We start from the raw sequence: 17038 nt of genomic DNA, 5'->3' as shown, positions 1-17038 counted from the left end.
CAAGAACCATCACAGAGACAATTAATGGAAATCTCCAAAGAACATTATCTAAGACCATACATTAAAGTATATTAGTAAATATTCTATAGTATATGTTGTAAGTAATAATGATGTTTTGTAATTTGAGCTCTCTTTACCTCATTCAAAGTAAGACTTTAATCCAGGCGGGCCCTTGCCTGAGCTCCGATTGAAAGCCCATTTAAGTCAGTGGAAAGATTTCCGTTGGCTTCATTTAGGTTTGAATTAGGCCAAGAGTATGGAACAGCTAGCACAGAGCTTTTACACTGCGACACAAGTTGGCCACGTGTGCGTACAGTTGGTTTATATACCAGAGATTGTCTTCTGCCAATTGATCTAAGTCTCAAGTCCCCTTGTGCTCTCATTCCCATGTTCTCAAGGACACCAAGCAAAAAATAAAAAATAAAAAAAAAAAAAAGGAAAGTGATGTAACAACAGATAGTATTCTGAAGAAAAATGGGCTTGAGTGTAATCCCCTGGGTACGGTTGAAAAGCTTTGCTATGTGCTCCCTTCTTAGCCCTCATACTGCTGTGAGCCAAGAAGAGCTCCACAGTTAGTCTGCAGGGCTCTGTCAGGCAGCATCAGAGCAGGCCTGCTCAGGTCCTTCTACATTTGCTTGCTTGAGAGCACTACAAAACAAGGTAGAATCAAGTCCTGAGCTTTTACTAAGCTTGTCATAATATCATTTACTACATTCTTGTTCCTCTGAGGTTTGCATTTTGATGAAAATTCTGTCCAGAGAAACAGAAAGAAATGTCAGTGGTTTTAGGCATTAGCAGCACGTGCGCAAGTTACTTTATCTACTTTTTAAAAAAAGACATCTTTGCATCTTTAAACTATTCGCACACAATTACTGTTCAGTGAGGAAGTGAGACATTTTGTTCAAAATTGCTGATTTGAAACTTGGAAGATCTGCACTCAGTTATTCTTACCACAGGCTTCCTGTGAGGAGTGAGCAAGATATTTAAAACTTTAGTACCTCACAGGTAGAAAAAGGTTTCATCATCCTTGTCTATTGCAAGCATAAAATCTGCAGGTTTTGATCCCATTTGGACTGTTCAAGGCATTGACAGACACTGGCAAGAGCTCCACTGGAAAGCTAAAACAGTCAGGCCAGCTTTCAGAGGGTCAGCCTTCCTAACAGATGTTACCTGTAGAGGAATGAAGCTGAGTTAATTAACATTGATAATATACAGCTGTGGGCTGGCTTCAGGGGCGGTGGGCTGGCTTCAGGGGCGGTGGGTTGGCTGATGTGGATAGGGTGCAGCTGTGGCTGGTTCTGTTAAGTGGTTAAATAGCTCTAAGAGAGAGCAGCTAGTGAGAGGGGAGTGTGTGTTTTGGGTGAGGAAGTGGCATGAACAGTAGATGGACCTTTGAGGCCTTGTAGGGGGTTGGTGGCTGTGCTGGGGCAAAGTGTGGTAACTACTTAGTGAAGTTAACTTGGTATGTGATGGTAAAAGACCTTGTTGCAGCTGGCTAGTTTTGAGAGTGCTGTGACAGTTATCTTCCCCTCAGTTAGGAATATCTGGTCAAATTACTAAACCACCACAGCTTTCAGTCCTGTATATTATGTGGATTGATTCTGATTATGACTATTGAATGATATAGCAGTTCAGGAACCCATTCAAAAGCAGATCAAATCTTGCTTAGAGTACTGACACTGCATGTGTGGATAGGGAAGAGGGGAGTGAGTACAAACAAGTAGAAAAGTTTTAAATTACCACTGAAGGTGTGTGACACATTTTAGGTATTATGTTGAGCCAAGGAACAAATAATAATTAACTAGTCTGGTGGGGAAGGTCTTCAAAAGTGTAGGCATTTAAAGGTGCTGATGATCTGTATTCTTAGAATAAGGTTTTTTGCAGAAGGCAAAAGCATAATGGAGCTGTTGTAGTTGTGCCCATACCAACCTTAACCTACCTGGTTTGGATACCAGCAATGATAGGGCAACAAGGGTATGAAGTTCACGTCTTGTTAAAAGTGCCACAGCATTTATTAAGCTGCTTGGTATGTAGCGGCTGTTGTGCTTGCTGATCTGACCCTGTGTTGTTACAACTATGTTTGTTATTTTGGGTATAGAACATGTTTTGTGGCACCTGCAGCCATATAATTCACTGCAATGTAGACATCACCCCATCTTATGGTATTCATCTAGTATAGGACAGATTTCAGCAATCCAAATACTTCAGTCCCAGTTTTGTTGTAATGAACACAAAGTCCATATACTAGATTGGGATCTTGGATAAATTTCTTCTGCTCTGGCAGTAGAAGAGAAACACTCTTCTGTCATATCGCTAAATGAAATATCATCTGACAGGTTTTACACAAGGAGTGTCAGAAAGCAGTTTTATTAACCTCTCAGTGAGTTTTTCTTTGTGTATTAATTGACAGTATTTAGAAGTGCAATAGTGAGCCTAGGAGTTCCTTCATGTGGCACTCATGTATGGAGCTAAAGCAAAGCACTTAACCTTTCTTTGGCTGAGTTTGTGAAACAAACAGCACTATTTTAAATACTTTCCAAGGATATTAGATAAAATTAATTGGTTTAGTATTTGTACTGCAATAAAGGTCTATGTAATTGGAAAGTCTTGTAAGAATCTTGATCCTTTTAGTTGTATTTTGTGTTGATTTGACTTTGAAGGGCTAGTTTTGATACTCCATACCATATTTGAAATGTGCCATTGTTTCATTTATGTAAATAACAGCTGATTTTTCAAGCTGCTATAATGAACCTATTCAGTCTCTGTGTATACCAATGCCCTCTACTGGATCTAAACACAGTTGCTCAGCAGAGGGTATTGCTGTTCTTCATTGAGGAAACTGTAATGTTTGTTTTCCTTTGAGACTGGTAGAATTTTAGTTATGTATCCAGGCTCTCTGTAAAGTGCGAGTAGCTGCACCATGGGCAAGCTGACCTGTGGGTGACTGTTGTTGTGCTACATATATTATGCCAGCATTTTTTGTGGCATTCTGTGTGGTTTTATTTTGCTGGACTTGCTATTGCCGTGGACGATGGCCTCATGGGTAGCTATCTGGAGGGGGAAGAAGACACTTACCTGAGACTCGTTCAGTACAAAGCTGCTCTGTAGATGTTCTGTCAACACCACAGCCACCTCTCTAAAGAGCCTGCCTGCTCTTCAGCCTCGTCCAGGGCCTGCCTTGGGAGGCAAGGGGCAGTTGTGTTGACAGGCTGTGGTAAAATAACCCTTGAGGCACAGGAGCCACAGAGGTAATGAAGTGCCTTGAGGAAAAAGTCTTAACTATCAAGGGATGGATCCGCTCCCCCCGCCACAAACCAGAGGTCACGTGGCTGAGGAATGTATATCCAAAGATAGTGCTACCTTCAGAGAACTCTACTTACAGGTAAGTAACTCTTCTTTAAAGGAGGTATCTTTGTGTGGCAGACTGTTTATGGGAGCAATTTGAATTGAACTTTAAATGAAAAAGGCATATCTCTGTAAGTGGTAATAATTTTAGTCATCTCGCTGTGGCTAGGGGTTGTGGAATTCATTAGCACAGATTAACATATAAAGTGGGTGAGATATCTAATAGCAAACGTAGAGGTTTAGGGACCTTAATTCATCACTGAATGAACAGCGTGTACAGTATTAGGGACTATGAAATTTTTAATTTACACAAAGTGTCCAAGAATATAGGGAATAAATTTAAACCCAAAACAGATAATGGAGCTGTGCCCTGCCTAGCTGGCAAGTTGAATTGTTTTTACACTGAGTGAAGAAAGCTAATTATCCCAAGCACAAGGAGACTGCTAAAAATAATAAGATTATAAAGAATAATTTGCTGATATAATTACAACAAAATTGGGTACACACAATCGTCAGATACATGTATTGCTTGACCTGGGCGAGAAAGTGAAATAAATCCTTCCTCTATAGCCTTCGTAAATTTGTTTTTATCATCTCCAAGTGGTGTTTGCACAGGCAGCACAATTTGCATGTGTAATGTGGCTGTACAAATTGACAACAAGTAAATTATTCAAGGAAATAGGCTGGTCGTGGGTTTGAACTATCTCGCAAAGCCTATTCATTTTGAAGAATCACTGAGACGTGAAGCTCATACATCAACCATTTTCTGACAATCCTCAGACTTATTGTCTCCTAAAATGTCATTATGGCTATTATTTATGAAGCTAATTCATTTATTAATATATATTTAACTCTGACTTGTCATGCACCTTAGCAGGCATTCTGTGCACTGCATATTTTTGAATAGATGAAAGAGTTTTGCATGCTTTAATGATTACTGTAAGCTGCTATAGATTTATAGAATGCAGCTTTATTATCTACTTGCATTAATACCTTTTTGTAACTTTTTTTCCTTAAGGCCATCAAATATAAATGGCAAATGACATATCCAAAGATTGTATAAGAAGAGATTTTCTCAGAGTTTGTTGAATTTTAGAACAAAATGAGGTGGCTAGCTGTTAAGGCCTAATTCGTTTTTAAGAGTATATAACATTTATGTTGATTTTTTTTGTCTATTTTGCTAAAAATATAAGATAAAACTTATAAATGTAAATGCTTATTATACTTCTCTCTTTGAGGACAAGTGGCTATCTTTTGATCATACCAACAGGGGGAGTACAGTTTAGAGAGGGGAAAATGTAGCACATGGAAAATAGATCTTTGCTGTTATAGTATATATAGACTATAGATAACTTCCCTCATATAGAACAGTCCTTAGGAAATGAACAGCACAGAAACTATGGATAATGAGGTTGCCTGTGGTTCATGGATTTTTTCATCTTGATTCACTTATCTTTAGGGTATATTAAAAGACATAAGGATTGCAGTAACCCTTCTCCGACATCTGCAGAGTATCAGGAAATTAAAAATTGCAATCTACTATGAGAAACATACTTAGGGTAGTTCTAAATTTTATTACACACACATAATTCAGATTAAACTTGTAATTATAAAAACAAATTGGCTAATTTAAATGCATAGTTATTATGTCTGTATGGTCAATTTGACTACTTGCAAGGGCCGATGATCACGATTTGAGGCTACTGGCCAGTAGGATTTGGAAGTTATGAGCTGCTGCTTGTGATACCAGTATCACCTACAGATTTGATCGGTATTTGGGTCTTGCTCCCTCAGTGTTGCCATTTGTAGGATGGGAATAAAAAGTTTGACGTGTCTCCTGGTGGCACAAAGTAATAACCCATTGGGGTAAAGGAATTCTCTGGTGAAAGTTGTGCTTTAGTATTAAAATTAGGAATTGTCTTATTTTGCACCTACTCCCAGGAGGTGCTAGGTAGTAAAAGTCATATGATTATGTTATACTGTGGAATGAACAGTCTATGAATAAGGAGGTATTTCATACTGTATCTTTACCTTAAAGTCTTGCAGAGCTAGTTCTTCATGGTCAAAGCTATTTCACCTTAAGCAGGAGGAGAACATGAGAAAATCCTCAAAGTTCAGAAGCTTTTGTAAAACAATGAATTACCAACTCTTTAGGTAGCATGAAAGTCTTTTGAAGCTGACATTATAATGGTAAATACTATAGATAGTCATACTGGAAAACTCACTACTTTGAATTCTTCAACTTTTTTAGAATGTTAATAAGAACACAAAAAGATACATAGGAACAAACTCAAGTGACAGAAATAAAGACACTGTGAGAAACCAACTCAGTCCAGAGAAGAGCAAATAAACTAGACATGTGGTTCTGTGTCTGTATGGTGAATAAATAAGGCTTGTCTGCATCTGAAAGTCAGTAAGGATAATAACTTTTTGTGCTTTGGAAATAGAAGCTTTTGTTTTCAAAAGTGTGCTGTCACTTGTGGTACTTGCAATTTCAGATGCTTGCCTTGAGACATCTAAGAAGGTAAATCCAGACTTCTAGAATTATTTTTTTTAACTGAACCTAGTAAGGTGATGTAGATTTGCCTTACGGTAACTCAGAATGTTTTAAAATTGACAAAATAGATTCTTGAACTTGTGCAACAAATTTAAATATTTTTTGCCACTTGAAAATCTTTACGGTATAAATATTGGTAGGTCTTCTATATTTTTTAATAAAAATTATATTTGCAGTCAGAATATCAGTCATTCCGTAATTAATGCTTTCATATTTTTTGAACTTGCCAGCCAGTTGCAACTAGGAAAAGTAGATACACAAATTCCCTGCAGGTTTGTTGACTATAGCTAGTTAGCGACTGAAATTAATGCTACCACTGAATCAATGTGGAAGACTGATTTCTTGTATATTTTGTATGTTTACAATTAATGAGAGTATTTGGGTAAACTCAAAACGACATGTTAAAGAAGAAAATTATATCAGAACATGTTAGAGACTTCCCAGCTACTGTTTTCACAAATAAAAAAGAATTTGAAAAAGAGATTGACTGAATTGTTTAAAAAGAGCTTTTATTTTCCTCATCCAACAAGAGATTTAAGACTTCTGGAAAGATACTGTATGGCACATCAAACTTTAGTTCATGGCATTACTGTTTACAGTAGTAGAGCTACATTTTTCTTTCCTGATGATCAAAATTACACCTGCTACATAAGATATTCATTCATCTTTATTCAGTAAAATGTAAAATTCAGAGTGTAGGAAGGTGCAAATCTGCTTGATAGTTCTGGACAAAATTTTTCAGCTCTGATTTTTTGAGTGGCTCAGCTGTACGACTGCGGAATGATGTGTGAGAAAGTGCCCCATCAGGCTGCCTGTGCAGCTCTTGCTGCTGCTCCTGATGACACTAATCCATATTCCACTTGTAAGTTGGCTGCTTCTCAGGGAAACGCTGCTGCTTCAACATCTTTTACTGCTGATCCTGCTTTACATTTTTGGAACAACCCAGGAATTCTCACATCCTCCTTTATAACCAGGGAAAGTAAACACAATTTATTGTTTCATAAAACAAAATTTGTGAACCATAAAATCATTATGTATTCTCGCTGTAATGCTTTGTGCTATGTTTAAGAGCATTAGTATATCCTGTGGTGGTCTTTGTTGGGCTACTGTGGCATCAAGGCTTTATGGATAGCCTGAGTGACCAGCTTGAGGTTCTTCCAATGTGTTGGGTCTCTGTAGCTACAATAATCAACTCATTTTACTGTAGGCAGTATGTCAGGAATATGCCAGGTGATACCCAGAGGACTGCCTGTAGCTAGCTGCCTGATAATCCCTTGAAAGCTGAAAACAGAAAGGATGTAGTGTGAACAGCTTCTAGATGCCATAGTTGCTGCAACCAGCCTGCCTACCTCTACCCCAAAACTGCTTTCCTTTTAGCTAAACCAAATGCATGTTTTGAAGAATGTTTGAATTCTCTTATTTAAAAAAAAAAAAAAGGCAAAACAAAACCCAGGCTTATTCACTCTGTAGCACCCTTCTTTCTGATGCAAGTCATCCAATCAAGTATTATCATCCATTATGCAGCTAAAGGACGTTAACCATCAAGATGCCATGGGAATGCAATAGTAAGAGCTGGGTTGTAAACGCCAATGTTTAATCCTGATTAAATTCCAAGTCAATTGATTATATTTGCCCCCTAAACAGATAACAGATTCTTCAGTTTTGTTTTAAACATTTACACAGTATTGCCAAGTGCTGACTGTTCCTGAAATAGCAGTTGCATATCAGCAGTGGAAGTTGACATGCCATATTGTTAATTATATTTGCAAAGCACATTGGAATTCTTTGGGATAGTGTAGTCTGTGCAAAAGGTAAGGTAATTGGTGTGTATATTTTGGGAGATGAAATAGTCTACAGAACACACATTAAGTGGGTGCTATTAATTTTTTTTAAAGTATCTTAAATGGTCTTTGATTAGAAATAAACTCTTCAGGAGGAATTATTTCTTTAAATAAATGAGGAATTGATGGTTGTAAATCATCAAGCATTTTTGAAATCGTTTCTTCTTAATTCTACATAGAAGGTGTCAGACCGATCATAATAATTTAACACATTTGAACCATAGTTTTATTGTATCTCATTATTTTTCAGCAGTAATTTTCCAAAAGCTTTTGGTTTGGAATGCTGTTAAAAAAATTAGATGTGATACTTAAAATATACAGAAGCCTATTATTTTCTCATTAAATGGTGTCTTGCCTATTTGCAGTTTACATGAAGCTGGTTTCCAAGAGAAGGATATAGTTTGTGAGATGGAGACAACATCTGTATCACACTTAGCCCTTAACAGCCCATCATTTGTATTGTAAGTACCCAGTATATTTTCTTCACCCTTTTTTTTTTCCTTCAAAACTGAACAGCATTGGTCTGTTTCTTTTTCTTTGCTGAGGAAATCAATGTTTTGATAAGGGCCCAGTTAAATCAGTGCTCAGTACTCTACATTCTAAATTTATAGTTCCTGCTCTAAATTCCTAATATATCTAGTTACATATACTTCAGTGTCAGAAAGCCCCAATCCCATATTTTCTATGTATGTGTACACAGCAGAAGTCTACCTGACATGGATTTCTGAGTGGGTTTTTTGAAGGTTTGCACCTTCCTTGCTGCCCACCGTTTTATTATGCATAGATATCAGTGAGATTGATTCTTCCAGCCTATCTGTTTTGGTGTATGAATCAAAACTAGTCTGGTTTGCATCAAGTCCTTGATAAAACTCAGAAATACTAAAACCGACTGGCCTGTCCTTTTAGGGGTCCCCAAAGGAATCCAGTGCTGTTAATGAAGAGTACCAAAGAATGGATGCCTCTCTTGAGTTGCAGGCAGTACTTGGCATATTAAGTATTGTTTCCCAAGAGTGCTATGGATTTCTTCATTAACTAGCTGCTGCATTTTGCAGATGGTTGGATCAGCAGCAAGATCTATGCAGCTGTGTGAAGTTGGCAGACAGGTGTGTAATTTTTGCATTTGTGAGTTAATCATCAGCATGAAAGATTTTAACAGCAATGGGAAAGGGAGGTCTCGTGTACAAGGTTAATGTTGCTGTTCACACTTCTTTTTCCACACATACGGTATCAAATTCTGTTTTGTATTGGAAAGTTTGATTGCCTCTCCTGTGGTCCTTTCATGCACTCAAATTACCAGTTTCTTAATAGTGAAGAATTCTTAAAATATTTAGTGTTCATAAGAATGTAGAGTAATACAGTGTGTCTTGGAAGTAACTGAAACATACAGTAAATCAGTGGAAAGACTGAGATAGAAGTGGTGCTGAAACAGTGAACTTCTATATAATTTGTTTACATTGTGTTGGGTAGTGACAGATTTGTTAAACGTGAAAAAATCTGACTCTCCAAAACTCAAATGAGGTTGTAAAAATAATTTTATGACTTTTTTTAATTGTCTTTATTCTTTATATTTTTCCAGTTTGAGACCCTGATGAAGAATGCAAGTCAAAAGCACAAATTGCCAGGGCCTGGAATATTCCACTTTCTTGTATAGCAACATGGTATGTGACAAAGAATTAAGATCTAGGTAATACAGCAGCCTTCTCAGTAAGTATGCATTTAAAACTATTTACATCTCTGAGATGCTCTGCAAGACATAAATTCTCCCTGTAAGGTAGTGTCATAGTGCACTTGACTTTGTGTCTTAAAAGACAAAATTCAAAAGCAAAAGTAATTTTGGAAAAGGATTTGAATGCCTGAGGATTAATTACAAAATTTTCCTGCAAGGTTCAGTTCCCAAGAATTGCATGTCTTATAAATGTGATACTACATAAAGCCTGCAGACTATTAGCAGATAGTCTTTAGTCCATGATGGGCAAAAAAAGTTGACCAGTTGTAGGAACTCCTGTTACAACAGAAAATGTGTTACCTTTACAGCAGTGGTATTCATGCTGATGCTTATTTATCTGCGTATTCTATAGATATTTGGTATTTAAAATGGGAAAAATATAAACAAAAAGGAATGGCAGAGGAGAAACCAATTAACTGTGCTAAAGCCTGTGCATTGGAGTAAAAAGAATTATCCACGGCAGTCCATTTTGGAAGCCATATATACTATATTTTATCTTCCTGAAAGTTACAAATATATTTGAGATTGAAATTTTAAAAAACGTGTTAGGACAGAGATGGATTAGGGAGAAATGATATATTTAACAGTCATCTTTACTGAATAATCCACTCCCTTTTACCATATACTTGGTTTCCACTAATTCACATAGGAAATGTTTGGAGATGGTTGCTAAACTCAATCCTGCCCCATGCATTATTATTGCAGGACTGTACTATTTGGTATACTAATCTCAATAAGATATATGTACATATTTTCTTAAACTTCCAGAGTCATGTTTCTAAGCATTTGAAGCATAGATCCCATAGGATTATCTAAATCTGACATTTATCTGGGTAAAAGCTAACACATAAAGTGTCATAGTTAATCACATGTTTTCTATACTTTTGCTTGGAAAAGAAAGAGTACTGGAAGTGACACACTAACAAATAATACATAATCTGTACACGTGAAGTAATCTTTACTGCTTTGTTACTTCTTAAATATGTGACATGCACCACTCACAAATACAGCTTGTTATCTTTGTAGTTGAGAATCATGATATTTATTGTAAGTAGCACAATAAGTAAATCATCACTGAAGATTTGACTTGGGAGAAGTTACCTGTTTAAGATTCCAAGGCATGCTTTTATTTTTTCAGTCATGTGATTTTAAAGTACAAATCTGTGGCAAAACTCTTTCCTTAGTCACACACAATATAGAAAGTTAGCAGTTTTTCTGGTATGCTAAATATACTAAAAAGATAATTTTCTCTCAATTTATTTCATTTTACTGCATTTTTGAAAAAATAAAATAATGAAATTACATGAGAGAGCAAAATGCCAAAAGTCTTATTTTACACGCATTTATAAAATCTGAGGTCTGGAAGACACTTCAGAAGTTCATTTAGTCCATGTTCCCCGACCCAAAGGGAGCTTTACCTATGTCATCTTCACCTTACTCTATCTCACTGTTCTTAATAGTCAAAAGCTTTCCCTAAATACTAAGCTAAAATAATTTGGACTGACAATTGAACCTATTCTCCCCTATACCCAAATTTGAACCAAAAAACATTCTCTAACTTTCCTGTTCCTGAGACAAAATCCAAATGCAAATGCATTAGGAAATATGTTTGCTTCTTTCACTTACTATAAAAGTCAGATTCTGACATGAAACACTCCATGCAAATTTTGACCAGAAAAAATTAAAACCCATAAACAGAGATTATAAATATCAAGGTCTATTTCTTCCCCTATTTCTGTGCAAGATACATGAGACTAAAGAATAATAAAATGTGACGTTGTGTCAGAGACAATTCAGTAGGTATTCTAGTCAGATATTCTTCAAGTGTTGCGAGATAATCTAGCTTCCTAAACGAGTGCTAAAATAACCCTTAGCTTGCTTGTGCCTAGAGAAGCCGAACTACATGTGCTATTAGTGTATAGCTATCATAAAAATAAATTAGCCACTCTGCATTTTCAGGTTAATCTTCAATTTTGTAATTGAATCAGTAATTGCTATAAGTTAATATAATTAGGTACTAACATTTAATTGAGAATTATTTATTCAGGTATCTTTACTATTGTAACTTTTTTTTTTATAGCTCCAAATTATTCTAAGTAATATACTGCATCAAATAAGCTTAACCAGAAATTGAATGGACATTACTTGTAATCTTGCAGTTTAGGATTTTTAAGCTACTTTTTATCACTAAGGTTCTTGCTGAAGCAAGAGAAGAAACAGATTCTTTGGCAGTCTTTCTAATTCTGCCCATAGCTGAAGTGCCACCTGAGCATTTTCAAAGGGCTGAGCCAAATTATGTTGGAAAGACTCCTGCTCTCTCCAGTGGTTGTTGGTGAATGTCCCAAGAAGAGACTTAACCTCTAAGTCTCTCTCCAAACAAGCGACTAAAATATGTGAACAGCAATCCCTGATCAGTATCTGGTGATTTCATGTGTGCTTGTACCTTTAGCTTCATACCCAACATGAATTCATACTGTGTTTCTTTCAGAAAAAATGAAACTTCATATCATAGTATATAGGTGCTATGGCTAATAGACCTGAAAACGTAGTGTTGCAGTTCGAAGATCTCAAAGATCAGTGAGGTTTTCATCTCTCTTAGTTGGATGGAATTAATCCCTGAAAGTAATCTACTGAAGACTCACCAGTTAGTCTCTGTGGCTTCATCTTTGTTTTCTGTGCCCAAGTATAGGCTCACTTTCTCTGTACAATGTGGTTTGAACCAGTTACATTTCTTTTACACACTTGAATTTGCTGGAGTTTGTCATGCTTCTCTTTGCCTGCTGCACTGGTTGGCTCACAACGGTGTTAACCATAGTGTAAATCAACATGTAGCCTGTGAGGTCAGTTAGGGGAGTTTGGATTTGAGTGTGAGCACGATTATAGAACTAACATGGCAATATATGAAGACAATATGTCTAAACTCTTTTAGCTAATACTCAATATGCAAAAGTAAAGGAAATATGGAATAATCACCTTTTGACCTCAGCCCTGCTATAAATCAGGTCAATTCAGTAGAAAGAAGTATGATAGAACTTAAAAGGCAACTTGTGTGTTACATCCTTATTTCGCGTTGCCGATTCAATGTATTCCAGACCAAGGTGTGTCTTGGTGAGTAGTTCACAGTGGTTTCACTTGCTGGTTCAGCAGAGGAAAAATGCATTTTTCAAAATGATGTGAGCGTGCTAAGCTGTCTGACTCCCAGGAAAGTCAATATTAGTTGTGCTGTTAGATGCCCGTTTCCCACTTTATAGAGTAACAATGAAGTGCAGTAGGTTCAACAGGACTTCAGAATTACTTTGATAAATCTGTCAGAGGAAAGAAATATTAAAATCTGTGTACTATGTTTGCCTTTTTTCTTGAAATATAAATTAATTATGACTATATAAAAACCTTTTACCATAGCTAATTAATCAGAATCTCCTCATAAACTATGTGTCGACAGCACTGTATGTCTAATTATCATTTTCACTTCAGAATTCTGCAGTTGAACAATGAAGAAAACATTACCTGATGAATTCTTTTATTTTATGATGATATCTCTAGAGACAGAAAAGACAGAGCAGCTTAAATGCCATCTTAAATTACATCTTGGCCTTGGCAAGCTTTCAGCTGGTTTTGATTTGCATGGAAACCATTTTTGTAAGACCCATATTCTCTGAAAAACAGAACTCAAAGCTATAAGTAGAATAAATTATCTATAGCTATTTAGGGCTCTATTAAATCTAGATGCTAGGCACCCTTTTCAAATGCAGAATGCAATGGAACAGCTTTTAATACCCTGTCAACCTGTTCTGTGAGAAGTCGATTGGGCAGAGAAGGTTTGATTCGGCTGGTTTTATTAAAATATCTTTCCCCTCCTTACACCATCATGAACCACTCAGCCTAATTTAAACCAGGCAAATTCACCAAGCTGTCTTGCATGTCTATAGAAACAGCTTTTATTTTTTAAAGTGATGACATCTACCTGTAACTGTTGGCATGCAAGCTCTAGACACAGTTAATCATACACTGCTGATAGGGAATGGTTCTTTATGTGATATACCAATATAGGGACAATGTTCATGGATTAGATGCATCCATGCCTCCCTGTTTTGGTTGCGTTGTCCTCTCTATAGTTACGACTTTTCTCTAGGACAGAGAGGGAGAGCCAAATCAAATACCATTAGACTGTGCGTCTTATTAGTCAACCTTTTAAGTTTGTTATGCTTTTATAATTTAGAATATGTCTACCTGCAGTACCGTTGTGGGATGTAGGAATCATCACACCATGCAGGGGTTCATAGGAGTGCCTGTTAGTTAGTACAACAAAATCATGATCTAATCTAGTCTTATTAATTATTTAGATCAGAGCTTAATTTGATCTAATGTCTGAATTCAGTGCTCATTTATTGTGGTGCAGACAGACTAAAACCAAGGCAACTTCTTTGGGTGTGTACTGGTGAGAAAAAGGAAGACAGTTATAAATATCTTAAAAGCAATTACTGATAACATTTGAATGAAAGACTTCGAAAACTTAAAGAGTGTTGCTGTATTTCGCCTGCTGTGCTTCCTGGAAATATTGATCTAGTTCATGTTGTCAAACATGCTTTAAAAATAGGAATGTCTTGTCTAAGCATTGGATTTCCATCTGCCAAGCCTCTTCCCTGCAGATCCTTGCAAAGTTATTGGGAAAAATTTGCAATAATACAAAGTGAGGGTTTTTTTCCTGCAGAGCATAGAGGGGAAAATAACCCTGAGACAAGACTAATTCTAGCTCTGAAATACTGACGGTCATGGATATGTACATATCTAAAAGACTTTAGATACCCAGTAGAGAGGATCATATAACTTTTATATGTCCTCATAAGCAATCTAAAAATGTGTACCTTAAGTTCAGATTTAGAGTATGTTAGAGAGTCAGCTAGTCTGACCTCCATGGTTAATGAATTCCATGAGAAGCGAGCGAACACTAAAAATGCCCTGTAGCTCAATGTCTTCAGCCAAAAAGAACTAATCCAATTGACTGAGACCAAAGAAAACGACTGAGGATATATGGTTCCAGAATGTCTCTGAGGTATTCAAACCCAAGTCAATTTAAGGACTTGTAAGTTAATAACTAGGACTTTACACATAATCCTGTACTTTACAGGTAGCCAGAGAAGGTTTTTTACAACCAGGATAATGTGATTTTCATGCATGGTGTCAGTCAAAATTTCAGCAGCTGAGTTCCAGACTAACTGAAGTTTCTTCATCAGTGCAGTAGTAAGACCTACAAAATGCTGACATGGAATTGCATTAGCTAGTTCTAGAGTGGACACAGGCATACAGACTAGTATAAGGAAGAACAGATACCATGTTTTTTTCTCTGTGGTTTAAAACCGGCGACAATAAACCACTCAGTGACTGAGTATTAATACTAGAATATGTGACAGCCTCAATTATTACCTGCAATTTTATCATAAAACCTCACCAATAAAATATGGTAAACCAGTATATTTTGGAGCTTGAAACTATAAAAGTTGCAGGTCTGTATTAGAACAAACTACAACATTTTTTAGTACATGTGTGTTAGCTGTAGTAGACGTATTGGTGGAGAGGGTGGGAAATGGTTTTCTGACAGAGAAAATGTCTGTGATAGTTATTTTTTCCTTTTCATGTTCAAAAAAGTTAAACTGGTATTTTGAGACACTGGATTCCTGCTTTAGAATTGATGGAGTGAAGGATACCGGTTTCGCCTTCAGTGGTGGTGGTTGTAATGATGAGCTGTTTGTACCTTAGCAGATGATAAATAGATACATAGACATTTAAGCATAGAGCCACTTGAGTTCATCTTTATACTTGCCTTGGCAGATGAAACTTGCTTTTCAATAGCTATCCTCAGATATATTGCTGAAAGTTAAGATATGAGAATCAATCATTAGGGATGAAAGCTCTGGGTATTTGTAGGAGAAGGGGTTATTAAAAGAAGATCAGCAATGGTTTTACCAAGAATAAATCCTGTCAGACAGAATATGACCAAGTTCTTTGAAGGAATGACAAAAGAAATAAATGATGGGAATGTGGTGGACATAATTTATGTAGACTTCAGTCAGGGGTGTAGCCAGCAATTTGAAGTTTGTACACATCCTGGCTGATCCCTTGCCCCCTGCCTGCAGTATCCCCATAATCTCGCACAGCAGACAGGCCATTGCGGATGATCACTAATGCAGCAGGCACACATAGATGTAGATTTGTATCAGAGCTATGCTTTCAGAGCCCTGAAAGAAACGCTGGCCTCAGGAAAAATCAGATTGTATTTTGCACGTGCTGCTTAAACTGACAGTTTTAGAAAAAGTCTTCTGGTAAGACAAAATCAGAAATACAGGTATCAGCATTATAAAGGCAGAATGGCCTCAGTCAATTAGAAATGTATTTCTGCTGGACATTTAGTAGTACTTTTTTCTGATGTCTTTCCTCTTTTATTTGCAGACTGAAAATAAAATCTTAATTTGGGGAATTTATAATTTTTTCTGAGTTTCTAGAAGTTTAGGAACTCTCCCCCTCTAGTTCCTGTTTCCAGCATTAAGTCCACAGTATGGTTCCCTGTTTCCGAAGGTCTCTGCCACAATGATTACATCATCTTATGTCAAATGCAGATCTTTTCACTATGTTTTGCAAGTATTGCTAATCCAATGAGTCAGAACATCTTCTGTCAGCTTTTGTTCTTCCTCACCTGAAAAACAGGGTGCTAATTGTACAGGCTTTCAACCACCATCCCCGTACTGTTTCCTAAAACAAGGCCAGTTTTCATATCACATTCATAGATGGTAGTTACTTAAGGTGGTTACTTACTTGTAACCCTTTCTGATTGCACCTGTAAAGAGTTTACTCTTCTTCAACTTATCTCATATAATCTATGATATATTACTGGGTGTTATTACCTTCAATAATGTCATGCTCCTAACTCATATTATTTCTGTTCTCCTGCATGTAATTAACTAGACATCATTCTTCCATGTTTACCTACATCTTAAAATTATGCTTTGCCTTACATTTTTTCCCAATTCCTCTGGCTAACTTAGTCTTTTAATTACTATTTCTTCATAATAATAATGTTGCAGCTAAGCTTGAATTAAATCTATGGCTTTGAGGAGCCACACACATAGAATTTGAATTAAGTTTCAGATATGAACTTAACAGGTGAACTGCACTGGGATACTGAGTTCTGAAACTTTGCAGCTGTAATTTCTTTTATAAATCACATTAATTTCTGAATAATGTGTATTAGGCACATACTGTTTCGCTACAAAATTATCTGCAACTGAAACAAAGGAGAACAGATTTGTTTGAAGCTGGATATAGATTTTTAAAATCTGAGCTACATACTTTTCCTACATCTTTACCACTCATGCTACTAAGATTCTGCCACGTGGGATATGATTGAATGTTAATACAGAGTACACCGGGTTATTTTGGTAACACATAGTGTGCAGAAGGTCTAGTAATTCTGCCCTCAGGTGCCCAAACACATGTGCTTTTGACCACAAAGAAGCTGTATTCATGGCGTTTCTTTGAACAAAATTTGAACCTAACACAAGAAGTACTTTACTT

The sequence above is a fragment of the Falco cherrug genome, chromosome 9 (genome assembly GCF_023634085.1).
Source record: "Falco cherrug isolate bFalChe1 chromosome 9, bFalChe1.pri, whole genome shotgun sequence".
Classification (NCBI taxonomy): Eukaryota; Metazoa; Chordata; class Aves; order Falconiformes; family Falconidae; genus Falco; species Falco cherrug.
This window is presented reverse-complemented; position numbering follows the sequence as displayed.